We start from the raw sequence: 17,421 nt of genomic DNA on the forward strand, positions 1-17,421 counted from the left end.
CAAATAAACAATTTCAAGTCTCTCTGGTATAGCCTTAGGTACCTATCAGAAATGAGCACATCTCACTCTGGAGGACGATGTTTGTTTGAAAGAATTACATTCATTCATTCATTCACTCATTCATTCAGTGTGTGTGTGTGTGTGTGTGCATGTGTGTGTGTGTGTGTGTGTGTGTGTCTGTGTCTGTGCGCGTGCGCGCACACGCGCGCCTTGATATATATGGAGATCAGAGGACAACTCTCAGGGGTTGATCCTCTTTTCATGTTGTTAAGGCAGGGCCTTTTCCATGTTCTGCTGCTATCTATGAGTCACATTCCAGGATAACTGGCCACATGTAAGCTTCTCTGTGCCTCCCATCTTGCAGTAGGAGAGCTGAGACTGCAGATGTGTGCCACTGCATCTGCTGTTTTACAAGGGCTCAAAGGATGAAACTTGAGTTGTCAAAAAATTTCATGGCTAGTACTTTACCCAATCTCTCTGGCCCCTAGAGGAAAGCGTTTTAAGTATTGATTCCCGTTTTAAGTAAAGGTTTCCATAAGAATAAATAATCGTAGAAACATGAAAAACAATACGAGTGAAAGTCAAGAGTTATGTTGGAATTTAAGATTGTATAATCCATTGGAATTACATTTAGATTATAAAAGAATGACTAGATCATGTCATAGGAAATCACTATCCTTGGGGATCAAAACTAATAAATATCTATGATTCTATGTATTTAATCTAATTTTTAGAAAGATATAAGAGGCTTTTAGAAGTCTTTTAAATGGTAGAAGATGAAGTAGTCCCCTGTCCAAGAACTAGCCAGGCTTGCTTAGCTTCCTAGGTCAGACCAGAATCTGAGGCACATTCATGTTGGTATGACCACTAACAAAGATGAACTATTCCCCAAATGGACTAGAAATTTTGATAAGGAGCCAAAGGAACTATCTGGAAATGAAAAGTACAGTAGTTGAAATTAGAAAGTGAACAGAAACATCCAACCGTATAGCTAAGAAGTGACATTTTGACCTAGCTAAAAAGAGAATTGACAAACGGCAGACAGCACAGGTGAGAGAGCTCAGAATGTGACCCACAAAGACAGAAACAACTAACGCGAAATTGTTGGAGGCAAAAAGTGGTATATTGTATCCCATAATGAATTTTTGAGAAGGAAATAATAGAGAATTTAGAAGGCCCATTCTTCTCAAACTGTCTCTTCTTTCTCATGTTTACTGAAAAATCTAAAGAAAGTGAAAGAAAGAAATTAATATCTAGCTAGTGGTGTCAGTTTGTGGAACATGGAATACCACAAGAAGATCTTCAAAATGACTAGAAAGAAAAGCAGATTGCCTACATGTTTAAAAATTACACAGATAGCCCAGCAGTGGTGGCGCATGCCTTTGATCATAGCACTTGGGAGGCAGAGGCAGGTGGATTTCTGAGTTCGAGGCCAGCCTGGTCTACAGAGTGAGTTCCAGGACAGCCAGGGCTACACAGAGAAACCCTGTCTCGAAATAAAACAAACAAAAACCAACAAAAACAAAAATTACACAGATGATTTCTGTGTAAAAATGGAAGAAGCTACACCACACTACAGAGGAAGAAAATCTTCAAATTCCTTGATGAAAGCAACAACTAGGAATGCTATATGTAACAAATTGTCCTTTAACAACAGCAGCAACAACAAATTAGTATACAAGAAAACAGAAGCAGCCTATCTTTCTCCAGGCTCGATTTCAGAAATACTGTGAAGTAAAGGCGTACAAGCTGAGAGCAGTTGATGGGTTAGCACGTTTTTGGCTGGCATGATCGAAGAGAACAGCCAATGCCCATCTATATATGCCTTTTAAAATGAATCAAATCAAATCAGATATTAAAATCCATATTTTAATACTTTTCAGACATTGGTAAAAATTAAGAGCTTCTGTTGGGGGTTTGGTCTGGTGTTGCTGTGTATTCAAATGCTAAATACTGACCCTCAAGATCTGGTTGCCCGGGACAAGTAGATCCTCACATGCACCAAGTGACTGATGCTATGCAAACTTTCCTCCCCAATATAAAAGTATTAGTTAAATAAAGGTGGCTACAGCCAATTATTGGGGAGAATAGAAAAGAGGGAGTTTCAGTTACTGGACTGGGGGTTGCAGGTAGGGACCATGGAAAAAAGGAGAGAGTGAAGGAGGAAAAAGACAGAGAGAACAGGAGGTCTCTATTAGAGTGATGGACGAGGAGCACATGCCTGAGTGGAATGCATCCCCAGGACAGACCAATGGAGCAGAAGTAACCAGGGCAAGATCCAAACAGCAAATATTTAGGGAGCACAGTGGGGAATTAACAGTCTAGCAAACAGAAATATAGATAAGTGACAATCCCCCAGTATTTGTGCAAAAGCTGACAATCTATGGACTCTGACTGGATTATTGGGGACTGTTTGGGTTATAGTATTAACTAATAGAGCTTATTAAATCATAAACCTACATTTATTATAAAATATCATTTTTAAAAAACATAAAAGTGGCCACAGACTTGGAAAAGACATTCATAACCTGGTGTAACAAGACATTAGGGTCAGGAATATATGAAAGACTCCTACAAATTGAGATATTAACAGAATCATAGGAAAATGGACAAAAATCACAGGCAAACATTTTATAGAAGAAGAAATGTAAGTCACCATCAAACGTACCACTTGTCCAATGGCACCAATCATCTCAGAAATGCAAACTGAACCTATGGAAAGACACCATTTCAACTTGCCAAGCTGAAAAAACTCAATGTCTTTGACTGTGCCAAGTACACAAGGTGTATGGGAGACGTGCTAATCTGTGACTAAGAAGAGTGTGAATTGGCAGCCCTCATTAGACACCACGTGGTGATAGTAGCTGTTCACATAAAACTCATAAATATTCATGAGTTCTTGTTTTCATTACCAGGGACATGCTATGGCCCAGGGAAGCCTCTGAGTGAGTGTTTAGAGACACTTTACTTAACCCCAACTCTTCGTGTCAGCAACATCTGGGGTAATCTGGGCTGGGCTGTTGGCTGTGGACACAAAAGAGAAATGCACAGGCAAAGAGTAAGACTGTACACAGCCATGAAGGCCAAGAGCTACTCCTTAGGAGGATACAACTCAGAAACAAAGTAGGAAGTGATACATAAGAAAGATGCATACCATGAAACCATGTGCATGGCATTCAAAAGTAGACAAAATTAAGTAATATGATACTTAAGGGCTCTGATGTATTTGGCTGAGAAGTAGAAATGAAAACTTGGATGGGTGAGCTAGCTCTTGTAGGAAAAGCAGAAAAGTAGTAAGGTGCAGATGCAGCCAGATCTCAGAGGTATTCGGGCTGTTTATTTTTCTGGAAAATCAGAGCATAGTGGTCATTTTATTATAACTTTAAAACATCTCTATTTACATTTTTTTTGTTTACACTGATGATGTATTTCACAATAAAATTGGTTTTCAGGATTCTATGACTGAGAGACTACAGACTTGTCAAAGTTGTATGTGCATGGCTGCATATTCACAGATGTGGTCACATGTACACAGGTGTGGTCACATATCCACAGGTGTGGTCACATGTACACAGGTGTGGTCATATGTACACAGGTATGGTCACATGTACACAGGTACACTATACACAGATGTGTTCAAATATATACATGAATACATATACATATTCACTATATATTCATATATACATTATATATATATATATATATATATATATATATTCATATATGTGGCAGACTTATTAGACTGGCTTGTGGGCTGTGGTACAGCTAGTCAAATGATGGCTGTCTACCAATGGAAGGTCCAGGAATCCAGTGGTTGTTCAGCCCATGAAGCTGGATGTTTCTGCTGGTTTTCAGTGTATCCCAAAATCCCAATAAGTAAGTTCTAATGCCAGTGAGACAATGAACTTGCCAGGAAGAGCAAGGGCAAGCAGGCAGAGAAAGAGGCAAGCTTTCTTCCGTGTTCTTTATACAGGCTGTCAGCAAAATGTGTGACCCAGATTAAAGGTGGATCTTTCTATCTTAAAGTTCCAAATTAGAAGTGTGTCTTCCCCACTTCAAATTCTTTAATTAAGAAAAAAAAAAGTCCCTTACTGGTTCACCCAGTCATTTGGGTTTTAGTTAATTCCAGATAGAACCAGGCTGACAAGAACAGCCATCACACATTAGCATGCCCGGATGGGCACTGTGTGTTTAACTCACATGCTACACTATTGTGAACAGACATGTAACATGATCCATCTGACTGTTCCCTGGTCATTAACCTACTCCACTTATTAACAGTCATAAACAGGCAATGTGGAGTATTAGTCCAGTCCTAAGAAACACTGAAGAAAAGACAGAGAACTCCATCGTCAGTACTACGTTCTCCCACCTGAAACTCATGCTTCACCCTTCTCAAGGGTAGACGGATCCTCTAAGGGCAAGCCAAGGCAGAGCTGTGGGGGCTACACCACACATGCAAAGGGAAAGGGAGGGAGAATCTTTAGGGAATTAAGAATGCTAACAACAGAATTTGGCAAAAGCTTACCTGCTTTATGTTGTCATCACATGGTTCTAAACAACAATGTCACTCCCAAGCTATTTTGACCAAAGAGTTCTATTTAATAAGACTATCTTCCACTTGGACACAGACTTAGATAGCCCACAGTTCTGTGGGGTCTCCCAACATCTCAGTAAGGTGTACTCCTACTGGTTTGGGATTGGACACAGTCCTGTCTCAAACCTTAGTACCAGCTTTCAACAATGAGTTAAACCCTGAGTTCTGTGTTATAAAGATGAAGAAACAGGACAGGGGATGGATCAGGGCATCCATTCAACATGGCTGATCCTAAAGGCCTGTGGGAGAATCCTCCCCTCTCCCTGTTGTTGGTTTTAGGTTTGGCTTTGATCACATACAACGTGGGCAAACAACTCTGGTGAGACAAGTGGGTAGCAGTCCTTTAATGAGCTGACCTTTAATTAGCAACACAGGCAAAACCTGTTTCAATTGGATGCATTTGGGCCATGAATAAACAAGGCTGCACGACCACAGCAAGAAGGGTAGGTGGCTCTTCTGCACTTGGACAGAAACATGTGATCATTCCCCTGCACAGCCTTGTTCCTACCTGGTCATGTCACCTGAGTCACCGCTGTGTCATCTTTATCTTAATACTTACTGGCTGTCTTCTTTGGCCACTTCACTTACCCTTGTCATACCTCTGTTTCCTCATCTCTAAATCAGAGCTGTTAGTAACAATAGTATTTATCCACTTGATGTGGTTGTTGAGACGATTAAACAAATTCATGTGGTTAGTGTTGGTTGACACTTTAACAAGAGCAAGAATCACCCAGAGACAAGGCTCTGCAAATGCCTGTGAGGGATTATCTAGATAAGGTGAAGAGGGATTAGAAGACTCACCTGACTTCGGGCAGCCCATTCCATGGGCTGTGGTCTTCAGAATATAAAGGAGAAAGCAAGCAGGGTACTGGCCTCCACCCCTCCCTGCTTCCTGACTTTGGATGCATGAGACCGGCTAAGCCAAAATAAATCCTTCCCCTGCCTTTTGCTGGGATATTTTATTGCAGCACCAGAACTGATGAGTGCATTCCCCGTGGTTTGTATGTTGTGCTGTGTGTTTTTCACTATTTTTTAACATAGAGTGTTTAACTTACCCTCCTTTCCTGTGAGAAACTCTGCTGATTGTCTCTGGCCATCTGCTCAACTCATTAAATTCTGTTCCTCCAACATGCTGGGAAGACGACTTTGGAGCTGGGAGCAGAGTTGCGTGACTATCTGGCTCCCTCTATTTCTTTTGAAGGAAGGCAGTAATTGTCTCTGTTCTGGATGTCCAAGCCTTTGTTCTATAGATGGCATGGCAGGTCCCCTCAGGGAGGGGGTGGGGTGTCATCTCCTTCAGCTTCCTTTCCTTCTTTCATTTGTCACAGCTCTGCCAGGAGCCCTCAGAGATTAAAGTCCTTTTGAGACTCCAAGGGGAGTCTTAGTCTTTTGCTGTCACTGGTCACCCCTCTAAGGTATAAATCCGGGGCACCCTGACTGCTCCCTGGGGTGACGGCTGGGATCATGCTGCTTGTAGGAGGCAGGGGTGAAAGGTGGGAATCACCTAAAGAAATCCTCAAAATCGAAAGATAAAGTTCTATCCCATGATCCATGATCCAAATCCCAGGTCCCAGCACAGTCTGGGAACATTTGGTAACTGGTTGTTATGAATAGGAATATCCCAAGCGGTATAATTGTTCACTTCTCAAGAGCCATATTAATTATGCTTGGCTATTTGTTTCTTCAGCCATTCAGACACAAAATGTTTATCAAGACTTAGGGGAAAACTACAATAAAACCATTCAGCTAGCTCATATTCAAGTTGAACTGCTTTTTCTACATTAATGAAGGTAAAGGCTATCTCATGTGGGCAAAACTGTTAGAGCTGTGTTAATTAAAGAATCTGTTGAGTTGATTTTCATAAATTCTTTGAATTCCATTGCATATCCCCAAATTAAAAGTCAAGGCTAGAATTAAAATTTAAATTTAACTAAAAGTCAAGCTGGAATTTAAAGCTGGAATTCAAGGACAGCACACACTTGTGTAGTGTAGGACTTCAGCGTAGTGTAGGAAACTGAAGAAGTCCTTAAGACAACATATCAGTCTTTATCATTGAGGAAAACCAAACAAAAGGGTAGAGAGAGCCATAGTTCTTGAGAGCAGCTTTTCACAGGAGCTCTGTGAAAGGAGACAGTGGTGTCTCCAGATGGCAGTGCTGACCAGTCTGTTGGGAAGAAGGAAGGATATAGTATCATAGTGTCCATTGTAAATTTTTTTTCATTGTAAATCTTAATTGTCTTGGAAGAAAAATGTGATCTAATGCTGTCACATACTGTCTTAGTCAGGGTTTCTATTCCTGCACAAACATCATGGCCAAGAAGCAAGTTAGGGAGGAAAGGGTTTATTCGGCTTATACTTCCATACTGCTGTTCATCACCAAGGAATTCAGGACTGGAACTCAAGCAGGCCAGGAAGCAGGAGCTGATACACAAGCCATGGAGGGATGTTCTTTACTGGCTTGCTTCCCCTGGCTTGCTCAGCCTGCTCTCTTATAGAACCAAGACTATCAGCCCAGAGATGGTCCCACTCACAAGGGGCCTTTCCCCCTTGATCACTAATTGAGAAAATGCCTTACAGTTGGATCTCATGGAGGCATTTCCTCAACTGAAGCTCCTTTCTCTGTGATAACTCCAGCCTGTGTCAAGTTGACACAAAAGTAGCCAGGACACATACCTAAGAAATGGTCTCCTCAGATCTAGAATGTCTGAGTGAAAGACGTTCAGAGGGGAAAAAAGACTGGGGAGAGGTGAGGAATGAGGGAGGCTAGAGGTGGGGAGGGGCGAGGAATGAGGGAGGCTAGAGGTGGTAGTTCCCTGAATTCAGCATCTGCACTGGCTTCCCAGGAGTCTTGGTGCTTGTCTGAGCCAGGCGGCTCAACACGATCGCTGCAGGGATGAGAAAGCCTCAGAAACAGCAGAAGACTGGGGTTCAAGGCCTTTTGTGATCTCATCCAATGATTCATCCAATGATGTAACACTAGGAGTCTGGATTTCCACAAGTTGGCTGCATGAGCTTCCCAATGTCTCAAAGCTATCTCCCAGTGAGGCTGGAGCTCAAGCCAAGTGTTTTGGCTCTCATTCCAGGGCTAAGATATAGCAAGCAGACCCTTTGAGATCAGTGGTTCTTCCTTTCTGGGGCTATAGGCAAACATCAGTCATCGAGAGCTATTCTCAAGCTTCGTTCTGCAGGATGGTGTCCAGGGTTTAGGAGGCTGGGCTCCTAAGCTAGACGAAGAAGCTGGCATTGAGACATACCTTGCAAATACAAACTCGTGAATCAGTCAACTAAAACCAGCCCCCCAAACGGTTTGCTTATATAAATTGCCCTTGGAAGGAAGCGTTGCCGTATCTCACATAAGTGTTAGTTGTTTTTCTCTCCCACAGATCCTCACTAATTTATTCTGAAGACACTGCTACATTTCCAATTTCTACTTTTATTTTAAAGTGATTCAAACATTGGGGGAAAAGTTGAACACTGGTTTGGCTGATTGCTTCAGTAGTTAAGAATAACAGCTGTCGTGTTTGAGAAGTCATTAGCGGTAATTGGCCAAGGCAAAGGGGCGTTGGCCCTGCTCTCAGAGGGCATCCAACACACGTGACTTAATAGTTGCCCGTGTATTTTGATGAAGAAAGGCATTGAGCTAACTGGGTGCAGCTTCATCCACAGTGGGCTGGTGAGTCTCTCTCCTCCAAGAGGCCAGATGTTAATTCTCCAGCTCCTTTATCCCTCCAGCCCTCTGTCATCTTCTGATTCTTCTCCACCATGTCCTCCATCTGTCTGGTGTCTTTAATTATTCACTTATCGAGCTAATATTTCCTGTGCCAAGAAGGAATGTTAACAGCTACTGAAGAAGGTGGTAGATACTGTGAGAACAAGTCAAGGGTAACCATATGAAGTGTAGGGTCCAATGGAAGGAAATGTTAGGGATGAAATCACACACTTAGTGAATGCCTGGTGGTATTCAGGGGCGAAGTGTACCATAATAGAGAAGACAGGGCTGAGCAGTAAGCCAAGACAGGACATATGTGTTGGGGCTAGACAAGAGAGATGGCTGAAAGAAGACACCTAGGCCAAGGGAACATGTCACTGTTTGGGTCTCAAATGTCTCCCACAGGGTCATGATTTGAAGACTTAGTCTTTAGTTGGCAGTATTGTTTTTGAAGGCTGTGGAACATTTAGGAGGTAAGGCCTGGCTGGTAGAAGCAGGTCCCTGGGAACAGGCCTTTGAAGGTGATCCCTGGCTCTGGCTCTGGCTCTGGCTCTGGCTCTGGCTCTGGCTCTGGCTCTGGCTCTGGCTCTGGCTCTGGCTCTGGCTCTGGCTCTCTGGCTCTGGCTCTCTGGCTCTGGCTCTCTGGCTCTGGCTCTGGCTCTGGCTCCGGTCTGCATTCTCTGCTTCCTGGCCCACACAGTGTGAACAAGCCTTCCTGCCGTGCTCCTGCTACCATGAACTTGACCTTGCCTTCTCTACTACAATAGACCAAAGTCCCCGAAATAGGAGCCAAAAGAAACTCCTCTTCCCATAAGTCGCTGCTATGACACATTTTGGTCACAACAGGGAGAAAAGCAACTCAAGCAACTCGTACCAGGCAGCATCTCATGCAAAGTCCTCGTTATGGAAAGGACTCTGGCAGGGAGGATGAGCCAGGCTGCGGCCAAAAAACTGGGAGGAGTGAGGCCGGAGCCCGGGAGACGTGACTCTTGAACGCAGTGGGGGGGAAACGTCGAGGGCTTCAAGTGAGGGTGACATGGCCAAGTGGGAATTTTTAAAAGACCACAGTATCTGTTTAAGCAGAAAAGCAGAAATAGCAGTGAAAATGGGGGAGGAATAGGGGAGGGGCAGGAGAGGGGATAGGGAGGAAAGGGAAAGGGGACAATGAGAGGGGGGAGAGGAGAGGGAAAGGAGAGAGACAGGGAGATAGGGGAGAAGGGGAGGGGATGGTGACAGGGAGGGAGATGAGGAGAGGGGAGGAGAGAGAGGGAGGGAGGAAGGGAAAGAGAGAGAGGGAGAGAGAGAGGGAGAGAGAGGGAGAGAGAGAGGGAGAGGGAGAGGGAGAGGGAGAGGGAGAGGGAGAGGGAGAGGGAGAGAGAGAGAGAGAGAATATGAATATTCCCAAATCCTATCAGGCTTGGTAGACTTGAGTTGTGGAAACAACACTCTTGTTCTTCTGTATTCCAAAGTCTCTTGAGCCAGTGCACTTCATCTTGAACCGCCTTTAACCTTAGTCCCTTGTGAATATACTTCCTCCATTAAAACCATAAATGACTTGGAGACTACTTTGTTCTCAGTTCCCTGAACTCTTGCCCAGAGCCTATAACATAAAATGAGTCACAGCCAATGGCCCGCGCTATTCTTTTTCCCACCAACACAGTATAACAACCAGTTTTCTGTAGAACCCTTTCTAGCTCCTTTTTACTCTTCTAGATTAAAGACCCCTTGGGTCCATTTTAGAGCATTTGTTCTCACAACCATATTACGTGATAGTCATTTGGCCTGAATAAAACACCTTCCTTACAATGTGCCTCAGCTGGTGCAGCTGATGAGGGGGTGCTTGCTGTCTGCACAAGGCTGATCTGATCACACAGTATTGAAGCTTGAAGTCCAAAAGGCTGGTAGAAAGGGGAATGGATAGAAAGACAAGGAGCAAAAGGCTTGAGCTAGGGTATAGAATGGGTGCCAGGGAGCCCTGTCAGTTAAGGCTGTCTCCCATCTGCTTAGTGCCCTGCAGAGAACACGGACTTCTATAACACACTGATAAGCACACACCTGGGAAGGGATCAAACGAGCTACATTGGGGACAGGGAAGTAGAGTGGTGGCGGTCCTAACTTCTGCCACCATCCAGTAAGTGAGCAGCAGATAAGATAGATTGAGCCACAAGATTCCCTTCTGCCCTCTGGGTCTCAGTCACTGATGCAGTCCATGCTCCACCTACCTGAAGATACTCAGGAGAGGCACTCAGGTGAAGGTGGTTTAGCTTAGCCATGTTGACAATGTATGGCCTCCTAAAGATCCTGGGTGCTGGGTGGAAAACAAACAGGCAAACCTTCTACCTTCCTTTCCAGCAGTCTCTGTGTATTATGGGATATACCTTCTCTGCCTTCCTCTCCAGCAGTCTCTGCATATTATGGGATATACCTTCTCCACCTTCCTCTCCAGCAGCAGTCTCTGCATATTATGGGATATACCTTCTCCACCTTCCTCTCCAGCAGTCTCTGCATATTATGGGATATACCTTCTCCACCTTCCTCTCCAGCAGTCTCTGTATATTATGGGATATACCTTCTCCACCTTCCTCTCCAGCAGTCTCTCTATATTATGGAATATACCATCCCCATTCTCTCCCCAGCTGTCTTAGAGAAACATTTAGAATTTCCAGATGAACTGCCAATAGGCAAAGGTTAAGCCTTGACAAGTTAGGAGTGCACTTGGCAGCTATGCAGACCTTCACCACCACAAGAAGCCATGGAGGTCAAAGACTGGGCTAACCAAATAACAAGTGACCAGCCTGGAAGATCATACTGCCCACCCTTCAAGCCTGGAAAACACTGCATCTATGTCCTCTCCAAGTTTCCCTTCTGCCTGAGAGTTCCAAGCCACCACCCCACAGGGGACAATCTGGCACATTTTGGCCCTCACTTTCCTTGGGGTATTGAGAAGCTGTAATTGAGCCCACGGTGAGATATTCTGGAATCTGGGAATCAAGGCTGTGAGTGATTGAAAAAGCTTGGAGGCCCTTAACCATGGCTGCAGGTCGTCAGTGTCCCAGCTCCCAATGGCTTTGGGGTATGGCTCAGCATCACTAAATGCTAAGGCATCTCAGGCATTCTAACGTGGTTTCTGGGTCTAGAATCACAGGTCTATTCTCTAATTCTCTTGTTTTCAGAGACAGTCTGAGCTGCAGAGAAATTGGGCATGTGACCAACAGCACTTACTGGGAAAGGAGCCCACATCTCCTGAATCTTCTCTCAGGTCACCATGTTCATGGTGACAGAAAGAAAAGGAAAGCAGATAAAGTAGGGGATGTATTGCTTGACAGACTGTTACAGAATGGTTCTACCCATTGTGGAAGAGCCTTAACAGTCAACGATTATATCTCCTAAAAAAATAAAAAGTAAAAAGTAAAACATTTTTAAAACTTTAAAATAAAATGGAGCCATCTTTGCTACAACATGACCACATGATCAATCTAAAATAAACTGGAACTCAGAGCTCCTGTGACTGCAATGCTCTAAGAGGAAACATGCAGCCTAATGGGATGGCTTAGGAGATAAGGGTACCAGCCGCCAAACCCAACAACCTGTGTTGGATCCCAGGTGCCACTAGGTGGAAGAATAGAACTAACTTCCACAAGTTGTCCTCTGACCTACACACACACACACACACACATATTCTAAATTAAAATTTAATTAATTTAAAAAAATAGGAGAGAGTGATTGCAAAACATAAACTTTGTAAATAATCAAAGTAGTGTTTAACATATAGTATGCTTATAACTATTATAAGTTATTTAAAAATTAGAATCAAATTATTGGATATTTTTTACTTATGATAATAAATAATATACCGGGGTCTATTTTTACTAGCTCTTTCCTTAAATTTTCCATTAAAAATGTAGTCTTCTTAGGAAGGTTCTCATTTTTTTTTCATTTTAAAATGTTCATTTTTAAAAATTCAGTAGGAGAGGAGTAACGAGGAGAAGGAGGATGGGAGGGAAGTGGAGGCGAGGGGAGAAGGAGAAAAAAGAGAGATCACCCCCCCAAATTCACCATATATAAGTTAATGTATACACGTGTGCGTGCACACACAAACACACTGTATGTGAAGGGGAAAGGTGTATTTACAGTATTTAAAATATTACCATAACAGGGTAACACCATAATGTTTTTTAAGATTTGTAAACATATGTTCAGCTTCATTTTAATTCTATGCAGAAATAAAACTAACTGCAGAGACACTGGAGGAGGAGCCCGGAGCCTCACATAAATATTTTTCTACAATCCAACACAATCTTTCCATAAGGAGCCCTAACACAAGTGATCTCTAACTTCCTGGAGCAACAATTATTAATTTCTCCAGTGTTTCTAGTTAATAGTGCATCAAGTGGTGCCTTGTGAAAATAAAAGACACTACTACTCCATGTCCTGCCTCCCAGTTTTTCAGAGCCTCTCCTTCAATACATCCAGACAAGAGTCTTTTAGGGTCTACTATGTACAGGGCACATTCATTGTACTGCTTGGGCCGGTAGCCATAATATGTAGACAGACAAGATGAAGCCATCATCCGTGACAGTCTTTATAGGTTGGTAGAGTGCCGGAGAGGGGGGTGGGTACGAGACTGTTTGGGTATTTCTGCTCACTAGCCATAAGCCTTGTAATTGCTCGATATTATTTCTGTGTTTGAATTCTTTCCATGCATATATAAAAGGGGAAGTCTGGCAGACTAGAGATAACCAAGCTCACTCTCATGAAATGATTCGATGCTATAAATTCATTTCCTTCTTTGAAAATCAGCCCGACCTTCCCATGCCTCCTTACTTCATTTCTCCCTGGCATCCTTCTCCTCTCTGGAGGAAGTGGCGCTCTCCTCTCCATATCCACAGGGAAGGCTCCTGTCTCCTTGCTTCCTGACTGCTTCTGAGGAACAGGCAGGGATGACGAGGCAGCTACAGTCTCAGCCTCTCCCTTCTGTGCAGAATTCCCAGGATGGCTGACTCTGGAGGAGTATGACATTATGTTATAGCTCTTTCTTTTGTTGTTAATGATAAAAGTCTTGCCTGGGTTCCTTGTCTTATGCCATCATTATCCATTTTACTAAGTACCATTAAACTAGGATGGAGGATATAAAGATTAGTCTTTTTTTTTATCTTTTCCCAACTCTAATTTTTCAAAACATATTTACTATCATTAGTATGTGTGTGAGTGTGTATGTGTGGTATGTGCATGAGTGCACATGTGTGTGTGCACATGCATGCTTGTTAGTATATGCCTGGGACTGCATGCCATGGTATGCAAGTAGAGGTCAGAGGAGTTAAGTTACATGGGATCCAGAGATTGAACTCAGCTCATCAGGCTGGCACAGCAATCACCTTTTCCCTCTGAACCATCTCGTCACCCCAAACTCTAACTCTTTAAATAATGTTACGAACGCAACTCTGATATAAAAGCAAACCACGATGCATTTCCTGGAAAGGTATAGACAAGTGTGTCTTTGCATAGATAGGAATGTTGGTGCACACCAGGAATCCTAGAAAGACTGAGGCAGAAACACGTGGAATCCAAGGATTTGAAAGACTGAAGCACAAAGATTAAGTTTGAGGCCAGCTTGGGTTGTACAACAAGACCATCTTAAAAACAATCTTTTGCTTCCAGTCATATAAGTTCAGTGGAGGGTTTATTTTATTCCATCTCATCAGTACCCCCAGCAGTAGCTTGGTCTACTGATGTGCTTCAAAGCAGATGAGAAAAAAAAATCTCTGTGAGTGGGAGAGGTCAGTGGGCCATGAACCCCATTGCTGCCACAATGCCTTTATCTGTGAGGATGCTTGGTACTTATGAGAAATTGGCCAAGGAAGAGGACAGAGAATGTGAAGAGCTAGTCCAGGTGACAATTCAGGTCTCATCTAAATGAATGGCAGTGATAGTTTAGGGTTTCCAAGAATGGTTAAAGAGGAAGAAAAGGGAACATTATCAAAATACACTAGAAAACCATAGAGCTAGCTTTCCCTACTTTCTCTGCCCAGCTGGAGATTTAAAAGGGTGCATATCATAGAACAAAGAAGATAAGGGCAAATAAACACCGGTATCCAAAGCCGGCACAGAGAATGTATGGAGTCTCAGGAAGTAGCCTGTGGTCAGTCACCGCCACAACCAACAGTTTGATTTGGAGTGACAAGAAGGACGATGTACCCGTGAAGGTCTTGGAGGAAACAGATGGTTCCCTGAAGCTATTTGAGGATGTTTTAATTAAAAGACTATTTTAAAAGGTGTGGGTAGCAGGTAGAAGAACTAACCAGAGATGAACAAGCTGGAACCCAAACAGAATAATTTTGGGGAGAAGGAACACATAACAGAAAACAATGAGAGACCCAGCATGGTTTCGGACAGAAGCAAGCTGGCTCTCTTGTCGCCTCCGATTCCGACCAGCAGAAAGGAAGCGACGACACTACGTTCTTCTCAGAGCAGTTGGTTCAGGAACCTTTCAATATCATGCATGAATCTCTCTCCAGAAATCAATCTCTCCAGGAAAAAAACAACAACAACCAACCCGCCCCCAATCGCAATCCCTTATATATCCTCTCAACCACGCCCCATCAGCCCAGTCCACGTAACAGCAGTCCATTGGCCAGCATCATCACTCGTCATATGGTCCGATCTTGCATCATGGTGCACCTGCGCAGTTCACCCAGTGGACGTGGCTTATTTTCAGGTGTATGAGGAAGTCAAGTGCAAGTCATAAGACTTGGCTGCAGTCCTGGGCGCCATCTTGGGACTGCTGCCACACCCGCTCCTCACACTCTCTGTCCTCTGCTCTGTCACCTCCCATCTCTACTTCTTAACTGAGTCAGAACCAGAAGAGAAAAGGTTCAGTGGTCTGTCCCTCCAAAATTGCCTGCCAGGACTCAGACCCAGTTCTGTGGAAAAACATAGATGTCTCTCATAAATGGACCCAAAGGGGAGTGAGAGCTATGGTTATAATAGTTGACGTTAAGAAAGATGGATTTAGTAAAGACTTTACATTTGTCTTTCCAGTCAAGATGATTATCTAAATGGAAAGAAAAGCATTAACACTTAAGGGGTGATGTCCAAATGGCCAGAACGGTTCACCAACCTTTAACTTTACACACATTATATGTGGGCTATGAATTTTACCTAAGGTATGGGAGGTGGATGTTCAGCTTCCAAGGGGAATCTAAGCAGCATATTATTGAGCCCATAGTAAAGCTACTAAGATTAAAAAGATGCTAAACATCTCAGCTGCCTTAAGTTCAGAAGGACCAGAAGGCGTTTGATGATTGCTCCAAAGCCTGATGGGTAATGAAGCTACTGGCTGCACAGTAGGGTTGAGTGGGATTTGCCTGAACAGTTTTGTGAGTGCTATCAGTGACCCCTAGGTGGCATGAGCTGAGAGGGTCACTTCTCTTTGGCTTTTTGCGAATAACTTGAATTATTTCCCGTACTGTAGTCCACTGCTTTGCCTAGAAGACGGACGGTGTCCTTTGCCATACATTGCCTTTCATTTCCACGGGGTCTCCATTTGCTGATTGTTCTTAGTCTCTGTGCTAATGGTGTTTATTCAGAAAGCCTTTTCCTACGCCGGTGAGGCCAAGACGATTCCCCTCTATTGGATTCCGTGTATCTGGCCTTATGCTGAGGCCACTGAGCCTCTGGAGTTGAGTTCTGTGCAGGGTTGTAAGTATACATCTAGTCACATTTTTTTTCTACATGCAGCCATCCTTTTGACAGGTACCATTTGTTAAAGAAGCTGTCTTTATTATTATTATTATTCCAGTATGTGTTTCTGGCTTCTTTATCAAAAATCAAGTGCCCATATGTGTGTAGACTTACTTTTGGATCTTCTAGTCCATTGATCAACATGTCTGTTTTGTATAGGTATACCATGCTGTCTTCATTCCTATAGCTCTGTAGTGTAGTTTGGGACTGGGATGGTGATACCTCCAGCAGATCTTTTATTATTCAAGATTGTTTTAGCTATTCTTTTTATTATTCTCATATGGAGTGAAGCTGAAAATGATCATTTCAAGCTCTGGAAAGAATTGCATTGAAATTTTGATGGAGATCGCATTAATTCTGTAGGTTGTTTTCAATAGGGTAGCCATTTTTACTATATTAATCCTACCAATCCATGAGCATATGAGATCTTTCCATCTTCTTTTATCTTCTTCAATTTCTTTACAGTATCGTGAGCATGAGTCCATAGGGGTGAAGGCTCTGTGTAGGCACCAGCTCAATTCCTCTGTGTTTAATGAGTTCTGTAGATGTTGTCTTCAGCAATAAGACCTTACCATAAGTTTGTGGGGAGCAACCAATAACATTGACAGCAGCCTCCCTGGGGTTTTTCCATGGGACCCATTTGGCCAACAACAATCAGATGTAACTAATTCCCATTACTGAAAGGTTCATTTGATACAAGAGATACTGGGTTAGACCTCTGTCTCCCCTGTTATTTGGGATTTCATTTAGAACAACTTCATATACTATAATAGGAAGCTTCTGCTATATTAAGTTTCCAAATTACCCCTCAATGACCCTTAGTTTTAGCTACCTCTTTCCATATTCCTTCCCTTGCACCTCTCATCCTTGCCCCCATCTATGCAATGAAATATTATTCAGCCATAAAGAAAATGAAGCTATGAAGTGGGTGGACCTAGAAAAAAAATCATCCTGAGTGAGGTAACACAGACCCAGAAAGACTAAAATGCTATGCATCTGCTTATATGTAGATATTAGCTATTAAGTCATAGATAAGCAAGCTACAAGCTTGCTTACTCTAGACCTAACCTCTAACCATAGAGGTTAGGTCTAGAGTAAGGAACTAAGTAGGAAGGGTGAGCCAACCTAGGAAGGGGAAATCAAATAGATAGTTACGGGTGGGCAAGGAGTGGGACTGGAACTTTATCACTATTTTAGAGTGTACTGTTTCTACTTATTAAAATAAGCTTAATGGATTGGTATAAAGCAAAATACATGCTGTACTAGCAGCAACCTCAAATGGCTCAGCTCTACCATAGCCTTGGATTCTCTCTCTCTATTTCTCTCTCTCTCTCTCTCTCTCTCTCTCTCTCTCTCTCTCTCTCTCTCTGAT

At 43.1% G+C, this 17,421-nt stretch overlaps 1 protein-coding gene and 1 long non-coding RNA gene across 11 annotated transcripts in view; one reads left to right on the forward strand and one right to left on the reverse strand.

Moving 5' to 3' along the window:
* Window positions 1-17,421, forward strand: part of Rgs6 (regulator of G-protein signaling 6) — a 545,511-nt gene that overhangs the window by 374,713 nt on the left and 153,377 nt on the right. The window lies entirely within an intron of this gene.
* Gm31308 lies at window positions 8,014-13,336 on the reverse strand. Its single transcript, XR_381770.3, has 2 exons — window positions 13,134-13,336; window positions 8,014-8,416 (listed from the first exon to the last, which is right to left on the reverse strand). It is a non-coding gene; the product is annotated as a predicted gene, 31308 (long non-coding RNA).

This window comes from Mus musculus, chromosome 12 (genome assembly GCF_000001635.26).
Source record: "Mus musculus strain C57BL/6J chromosome 12, GRCm38.p6 C57BL/6J".
Lineage (NCBI taxonomy): Eukaryota > Metazoa > Chordata > Mammalia > Rodentia > Muridae > Mus > Mus musculus.